Below are 8,963 nucleotides of genomic sequence, written 5' to 3' on the forward strand. Positions count from 1 at the left end.
TACCCCCATTCAGCCGTAATTGTTCCCTGCTGGGCCTTTGTTTCATGGTGTGAATTAGTCATTGACATTGACATTGACATCACATTGCATTCTGGGAAGGAGTGTAGTTCCCTTATCATTAGCTGAATTCACTGAATTATCTTCAGAGGCTCCTGCTGCAAATTGGTAATGACTGTACCAGAATGTTTGATAGGACATTGATTGAAAACTATCATCTCAAATGTGACAATTGATGGCTTATTTTGAAGGTATGAATCTGTAATTTTACATTATGTAACAAAAAAAAGAGAATATTCTGAGAAGGTGGAGCTAGAAACTCTAGACCTCAGGGGGTTAAAAGGGGTTAAATAAAATGTCTAGAGCAGGACCCGTCTCAACATTCTGCGACTTATCTTCATCCAGTGGAAAATTAAATGGTAAATTGATATAAATTCCAAGAGTCACCATTTGTTTAGTTTAGTATTGTGCCACTTTTGACCACAATTTAAGGGTTCATGGCAGGGGTTCTCAAGTCGATGGCTTAAGGCCTCAATAAGGGAAGTTGTACCTTTCCTGCTGACTTGTCGTACAGAACTTGTAACTCTTTTACGTCAGCTAAAATGTAGATGATGCTGGGATGCTGGAAGTGATGAACCACAGGTTAATCAGTCGTGGAGTATCGTCTCCTCCTTAAGCCAGTGTACGTCCCCTCTTCTATTGGCCCAGTATGTCACAGAGAACCCTGAACTTCAGGTGTAAGGTGACTATTGGAATCCTGTAAAGAGGGAGCTGGTTGTTGGGCAATGACTGAGTCTTCTTTCTGATCCCATCCCAGTGTTGTTACCAAGCCCCCACCCCCTCAAACCAGAATCTACACTGGATCCTAAACACCTGGGCCTGGATGTTTTGTCTCCCTGTAGATCCTTCTGAGTGGTGGCTTTGAGCCTCTCCCGGCCGAAGTGAAGCACCAAGATGGTGGTTATGAGCTGAGATCCAAGAGGATGTCTTCCAACGACTTGAGGTGACCCTGCACGCTTACTGGCTCATGTTGGTAGTACTTGGTACTCAGTGTACCTGCTGCCTTGTGTTGGTACTCATCATGACTATAACCTGCTCAGAACAGATGTGAGATTAAATAAAATGTCTAAAACGGGACCCGTTGAGCAACATGTATCTTCTAGCAGTCTTCATCCAATGGTAAAGTTATGACATGATTAATCTTTCTTTTACATTTTTGTCATTTAGCTGACTCTTTTATCCAAAGCGACTTACAAGTTTTGTACAACAAGACAGCAGGAAGGGTACAATTCTTATCAGCTGAGTAACAATGTTCATCAAAGTGTTGAGTGCTACAGTGTATGTTGTGAAGGATCAGATTAAACCGAATATGTATATTTATTTATATATATATATTTAATTGTATTTGTATATCGTTTGATATCCCCTGTATATTCCTTGTACAATATGCATTGAATATCCCCGTTTCTACTAAACAGCCCATAATAGTTTCATTCTACCATTGGACGAGAACCTGGCGCCAGGTTGCCATACCCCTAGGTCCAAGTTCAATCGTGCCGCCTAACATGTCGAGGCAACCCCCGGTTCCGCGCAGTAATATGCCGGGCGAAATACGTGTGGTACTATTTGTTCATAGCGCATATATATGGCGCTCGTAAAGTAGAACTTTCCTTTAGTCCAGTTCTTTACCCTCCAACAGAGTGACAGACGCAAAAGCCTCCCCACGAAGCACGTGCGGTGTAGTAGGGCCTACTTGGCCCAGAATAGGCATTGAGATATCGTGTAGATTAATAGTTGAATGGTCATAGTTTGGCACCATACCGTCGAGTTGGACGTATTCTATTAAGCTAATAATAGTCTATTTATGTATGGTGCATCGTTCGGTTCGAGTTCTACAGTTATCAGTACCCCCATCGTTCCTGACGTTATCTGGACGCTTATCCAGGCTGGTCAGACCCCTAGTGGTGATTGCATCCGAGGAGCTCCGGGTCAAGAGCGACTGGACCTGTATATTGGATTACTCTACCCGACGACGGCGAGCCTTCCACGGCTCTTGGATTATGCTTTGTGTGCTTTGGTTATTCCATGGATAAAGGCCAACACTGTCGAGTGTTGGAATTACCCCCCCGGAGAGGACTACAGGTGAGGCGGCGCTCTACACGTGAGGTCGCACCACGTCTCTCCGTTGTGGACCGGCAGATACCGTTCCACAGAGGGTCCAGCTGTATTCGTCTGCTGCCCGAGGTTCTGTGGGCACTGTGTCTAAGACTTTGGATTCTCCCAAGACACCGTCGGCCAGATGGGATACCGCCAGCGGCTTCTCTAACCCCCCCCTCCTACTGTCTTACAACCAGCGGGACCCCCTGGTTGTATATAATAATTTAAGTACCATAGCTATCGTTTCCTAAATATTCCAGGTTGTATACTTACTCCCTGCGCAACCAGAGATTGGACATTCAATGTTGATTTACCTACGAATACTCATTTGCCATAAAAGTGCATACTCAACATTTCAAATCATAAATGTAATTAAGTGAATGTTGTATACACCCTTTGCTGTATTAAATATTCGATTTGGTCCATTTGTGTTGGTTCGTTTCATCAGGTGGGAAAGTGTTCATCATACTTATATCTTGTACTGGGTGGCCAGAAGTTAAAGTACATGAGGTAGTGGTATTAAATATCATATCTAACAATACAGTCAGGGAATTGTACCCCTCAGCTACAGTGTAGGTTAGTATATTAGGACAAGTGCATGACAGTAGGGTTAGAGTTATTTTCCCCCCCATTTCAGATAATGATTGAAAGTGCGTCTTTAGTCGACGGTGAAAGATTGGACGGGTTTCGGCTGTCCTAACTGGGGTGGGCAGTTCATTCCACCATTGTGGGGCAAGGACTGAGAAAAGGCAGGTTCTCCTTGATGACCCTCCCGGAGCTCGGATAGGAGTGGGTCTGACGCGGCCAGAAGATGCAGAGCGTAGGGGTCTTGAGGGTGTGTAGTTAGAGACCATTGACCGGAGGTAGGCGGGAGCGGTTCCCTTTGCCGCACGGTATGCTAGGTCGAGGGCCTTGAAGCGGATACGTGCAGCAATGGGGAGCCAGTGCAGGTCCCTAAGAAATGGGGTGACATGGGCCGACTTCGGTAGGTTTGAGATCAGGCGGGCCGCTGCGTTCTGAATGAGTTGAAGAGGCTTGGTGGCAGTGGCCGGGAGGCCAGCGAGCAGTGCGTTGCAGTAGTCGAGGCGGGAGATGACTGTTGATTGGACGAGGAGTTGGGTGGCTTCTTTTGTCAGGAAGGGGCGGATCCTTCTGACGTTGCTCAGGAGGAATCGGCAGGTTCTGGTTGTCGCTGCGATGTGAGAGAAGTTCAACTGGTCGTCGAGGACAACACCAAGGTTCTTGGCGGTCGGGGACACAGTCACAGCTGCATTCTCGACTGTGATGGAAAGGTCGGTCAGGGGGGAGGATTTGGCCGGCAGGTGGAGCAATTCTGTTTTGCTTAGGTTCAGTTTGAGGTGGTTGGTCGTCATCCAGGCGGAGATGTCGGACAGACAGGCCGAGATCCGCTTAGAGACGTGGATATCTGAGGGAGGGAAGGAGAGGAAGAGTTGAGTATCGTCGGCATAACAATGGTAGGAGAAGCTATGAGACGTGATAATGTTACCCAGTGAGAGAAGGGGTCCTAAAACCGAGCCCTGGAGGACACCCGTCCGCAGGGGGCGGGTGGCCGACAGGGTCCCTCTCCATGACACTTGGTAGGAGCGGTCATTGAGGTATGATGACAGCCATGTCAGCGCAGAGCCAGCCACTCCCATTCCTGCGAGGGCCGCGAGGAGGATCTGGTGGTTGACTGTGTCGAAGGCTGCATATAAATCTAGGGGTCAGCCCTACTCGACAGGTAGCGATCTCAAGATGAGATCCAATTCAAATGTATTGTCACATTATACAGCACGAGTACAATACACCATATGTCATGTTCTACAGTAGGACTTACTACTATGATACCCATTAAAACAAGTAATTCGAATAATAGAAGCCAACTTTGCTGGAACGATTAATTTCAAACTTATACAGTGTGCGCTGACTCGCTAAGCCTTTCTCCACGCATTGTGTTTACCTCCGCCTGAGTAACACCCTGCGTTGATGACTGAGACAGTGGAACGTTGGCACCAAGGTTCAGAGGCTCCAGAACGGAGCTGGAGCTAGAAGCAGAGCTGGCGGTGTGAAAGGGCTATTATTGGAATCCTGATTGACATGTAAAAACTGGTGTTGGAGCAGTGACTGATATACCCCTCTCTGATCCGCAACAAACTATTGTAAATCAACGGATTGTCCTGCAGTGCTTCTCATGAGAATCTAATGCACTATAACTAGAATCTGCTGTTGTATGCATGTTGGTGCTTTCTAGTCTAAATAATTTAAAATGTCTTCTGTTGACAGGTGCAGATGGGACGCTCTGTCTTGAGAGTTCCTGTGGTCCCGTTTTAACTGACTGGTATGTGCTGTGTTCTCATTCAGAAATATGTGGTAGTGAACTGTTGAATGCAAACTCGTTAAGCATTTTGTAGCACTGGACACTATTAATATTTCTCATTTCTTTCCTAGTCCCTAAACTAAATCTTTGAGAAGTGATGAGTTTCTATTACCGCCCCAGTCTGAAAATTCATGACTGATTGGTGTCTCTGATCCAAGACCACTAATTAATGGCACATTGTTTTACCATTACATTGTACTAAGAGAAATCTCTTTCAGGTCTTGTGATTCTGCTGGTCTTTGGCCTCCAACAGCTGACAAACTGGGGAAACGGCAAGGTGTGTTTTTGATGGTGCTTCTTGTAAAATATTAAGTTGGGAAAGGTTAAACTCGTTTGCCAATTTGCTTCAATGTTTGCTTGTATTAAATGGACTGATGTAGCGGTTTGAGAATTTTTTAATAAATGTTACACTCCTACTGTTTTTCCTCCTGGAAGTGATGAGTTAATTAGTACCGCCCCAGTCTGACAATTCATGACTGATTGGTCTAACCTCTGATCGCAGGACTTATTGCATGATGCTCTCTTCAGCCATTTGTTCTACATTAACACATTCGGGGCCAGACCCGAGAAAAGTCGGGTTAACTCGCCATGCTCGGCACCAAACCCGAGAAGTACGGAGAAGCGATTTTTCAGACGCCGCTTCCGTTTGTGCATGATGACGCATATAATATCGATAATCTAGCGTCTATTTGAAAAATGTATGAACAAATTATCTGTTTCGTGCATGTTGACTGGAAGCAACTCACTGACGATCAACGTGTTATTTAGATCTAATGCTATTATATTTTAAGCACTCGCAACTTGTGAAGACTGTCATCTTCAATTGACTGGAATGTTAACGTCTCACCAACTTTTGTTTTGTTTTCCTAGATGTCATTTACAAGCCTGAATGACCATGAAGGGATGTGCTGTTTGTCTACTTGGTGCTTTTCAAGGTGAGTGTTCATGTTAATCGAGTAACTCTGATGAAGAACCATATTAAGTTCAGTTGAACAAGGTTTTCAAACGTTGTCTAAAGATGGTAACTTAGTGTTGTGTTCATTCATAGTTCAACACAGTAGAGGAGGTTGAGTACTTTATTATCTAAAGATGGTAAGTTAGTGTTGTGTTCATTCATAGTTAAGACGGTAGAGGCTGAGTAATTTCTTGTGATATATCACACCCAAGTGATTTAGATTAACTTCACAACTGCCGATACATAGTCTGTCAAACTTTAAAACTGACTTATATGGTTCTTCACTGAAAGGGTTACATTTTTCGTTCCTCAAACCTTTAGTCTGTGATGTAAACATGTAATAGGAAGAGTCTGATGCAACACTGACGATTCTGTAACTTCTGAGGCTTCAAACCTGCACTGGCTTCTATGTGAATCATATGATCACCTTCATAACGTTCGTTTTGTTTCTTACAGTTGGGATTCAGCCTGAGGAAGTTGTCTGAAGGTGACGTCTCCAGAGAAGTTGTCTGAAGGTGGCGTCTCCAGAGAAGTTGTCTGAAGGTGACGTCTCCAGAGAAGTTGTCTGAAGGTGACGTCTCCAGAGAAGTTGTCTGAAGGTGACGTCTCCAGAGAAGTTGTCTGAAGGTGACGTCTCCAGAGAAGTTGTCTGAAGGTGACGTCTCCAGAGGAGTTGTCTGAAGGTGACGTCTCCAGAGGAGTTGTCTGAAGATCACGTCTCCAGAGGTGGGTTTAACGAGCACTGAACCTCTTGTGAATTGCAGCAGTCATTGTGCTGATGAAACCTAAACTGAAATGCTGGAATTACCGTCAGATTGTTAGTGGTGACTCTCGGTTTTCTGAACATGACCTGGACTTGTCCTCGTCTTCAGTGAAATGGATTGTGCTGTTTCTCATCAACCTCTTCCATCTTGTTTTTCAGAGTTGCTGAATGCAAGCAGTCAGCTGTAGAAGAACCTCTGGCCAGAATAAGATGCACTCTATTACAACTTGGTGCTTGCTAGGTAATTATTAGCCCATCCTAGTCTCGCCATCTGTAGCTTAAACTCTTTCTCTGCCATCAAATACTGTGCTGATGAAATCTAAACTGAAATGCTGGAATTACCGGCAGATTGTTAGTGGTGACTCTCGGTTTTCTGAACATGACCTGGTTGTGACCAGACTGTATCGTCTTCAATGGACTGGGATGTTAACGTCTCACCAACTTCCATCGGTTTTGTTTTCCTAGATGTCATTTACAAGCCTGAGCTGCCATAGAAGGATGTGCTGTTTGTCTACTTGGTGCTTTTCAAGGTGAGCGTTCATGTTAGCTGTTAGTTTCTCAAACCTTTCGTCTGTGATGAGAACCTGGTATAGGAAGTGCCGTCCGATGCGACAACTGACGAGTTTGTTTCAACCAATTCTTCTGAGGCTTCAAACCTGCACTGGCTGATGCATGATGTGTCATCGTCTTCAAGTTTCCATTTCACCAACCGTTTCCTTTGTCTTCCTAGATGTCGTCTGTGAGCCGCCATGAAGGGAACCGTTCTGTTACTTGTTGACTTCAAGGTGAGCGTCGGTAGTTCTGACCAGCTCTCTTAAATGCAGGGCATCTGCGGGGGATTAAAAAGGCTTTAGTATTAGATTCTCAATTGAATTATTATTAAAAAGGTCTTCAGTGAAACTTGTTGACGCCTGCAGATGCCCTGTAAATGCCATCAGTGATGAAAGTAGAAAGTACAGTCTGATGTTTCAACAGCTGACGATCCTTATGGTCCAATTTTCTGAGTCTTAAAATGCCTTCTCTGTAAATTGATAGTTATCCACTTTCTTCTCTGACAATAATTGTCTTTACGTCTGTTTTATCTTTGAAGGTCTCTGCGCTACAAGGTTGTGAATGAAGCTGAACATTTCCACAGGTGGGTTTGCCTGCTGCTCATCTTCCTGGGCACGATGGCTGACCACTACCTGTGCTGATGAAAATCTAAACTGAAATGCTGGAATTACCGGCAGATTGTTCAGTGGTGACTCTCGGTTTTCTGAACAGTTTTGGTCTCAAAGTGAATGTATTTACCTCTTTATTTAATGGATGCCGTTTACAAGTCCTTCCTGTTTCCTCTACAGGTGGCGGAGTGGATTTTCTGGGTCTGAAGACGTGAGGCGAACGTGGTTCTGGATGTCGACGAATCATGCTGTTCGTGCACCTTATGGCTGAACAACTCATCGATCTCTCTAGGGCCGTGTGATGATGTTTGTTAAAGGCAACTTCCTCTTCGGGACGGCGTTGGAGCGTACGATCCGGCAGCACCAGCTTCCTCAAGATGTCACCCACCTTCCAATATGGAACCAGTTGCAGCCCCAGCCGGATCAATGCGGTCAGAACCAGCCAACCATGGGAGGAGGATGGAACCCATAACTGTAACCCAGATCAGCTTGTGTCCGTGTGACCAGAGCCACCAGATCCCAGCCTCTAAACTCTATACCCTAAACTGGCCAGTGAGCTGAAAACCTGTCCCTTTAACGCTCGCCACGTGATGCCAAAGCATGAGCTCTCTCACCATGTTGCCAACTGTACCCACAGGAGCACGGTTCACACTGAAGATCTGGGAACTGAAGAGATGCAAAGTAAATGGGATCTGGTGGCTCTGGTCATACGGACACGGGAAAAGCTGTGATTAAATTTGTCTTTTTTTATTAAATCAACTTTCTTTAATGAATATTGTAACTGAGGGGTACAATTCCCTGAGTATGGTATCATTAAACCACTACTTAGTTATGTACTTTAATTACTGGCCATACAGTACACGGTATATCTGGTGAACACCCACACAAGAATACGGCTTGACAAAGAAAGTTCTATTTAGAGGTATTCATTATTAGAGCAGCAACGATAGGTTACAGAATGAGAATTATTGGTCGCGCTTGTAAGGCGAAGAACACTTAAGTAAGTCAAGAGCGTAAGTCCATGAGCATAATAAGATGGGTATAACTGACGCCACCTGTAGCATAAGAATTACATAAGGCACACTCGTAGTCAGCTGGAGATACTAAGGGGTTCCCTCCGGTTGTAAGCCAGCAGGGGAGAGGAATGTTCGGGAGCAAAGTCTGGATCAACGCGGAATAAAGAGGCTCCAGATACAGGAGCCAGTGCAGTAATCCCTTGGTCCGTAGACAAAGCAACAGCTATACTCCAGTATGCACGTCAGCATGGATGAAAGCTAGCCAGCCTCTGTGGGTCCTAGAGGCGGGCTCGATGGTGCTCCTCACAGGGTAGATCCCACACAACAGTGGGGTAGACGGTTCTCTGCTCCAGCAGCCACAGTACCAAAGCAATATAATCCAGCCGGAAAAGGCTCTGCATTCGTCGGTGTAGGTTCTCCGGTGTACATATCCAACGGTTCTCGTCTAGGACTCCTCGGATGGCGGCACGAGTTTAGGCCGCCCAGCCTGGATAAGTGCACTAGCTAGAGTACGACGAACCGGTGGTAATGATGGTCA

The 8,963-nt window shown here is 45.4% G+C and overlaps 2 long non-coding RNA genes across 2 annotated transcripts in view; both read left to right on the top strand.

Moving 5' to 3' along the window:
- The window catches only part of LOC311227876, a 28,799-nt gene extending 22,764 nt beyond the window's left edge, over nt 1–6,035 (top strand). The window contains exons 4-8 of the long non-coding RNA XR_014619642.1: nt 900–1,000; nt 4,438–4,492; nt 4,750–4,808; nt 5,402–5,466; nt 5,943–6,035. This is a non-coding gene — a long non-coding RNA (uncharacterized lncRNA). The remainder of the gene's footprint in view (nt 1–899; nt 1,001–4,437; nt 4,493–4,749; nt 4,809–5,401; nt 5,467–5,942) is intronic.
- A 942-nt stretch (nt 6,036–6,977) lies between these two features.
- On the top strand, nt 6,978–8,072 carry LOC311228762. The gene is made up of 3 exons (XR_014619686.1): nt 6,978–7,034; nt 7,340–7,384; nt 7,590–8,072. It is a non-coding gene; the product is annotated as an uncharacterized lncRNA (long non-coding RNA).
- The last annotated feature ends 891 nt before the right edge of the window (nt 8,073–8,963 follow it).

This window comes from Notolepis coatsorum (assembly GCF_963971535.1).
Source record: "Notolepis coatsorum genome assembly, chromosome: 5".
NCBI lineage: Eukaryota > Metazoa > Chordata > Actinopteri > Aulopiformes > Paralepididae > Notolepis > Notolepis coatsorum.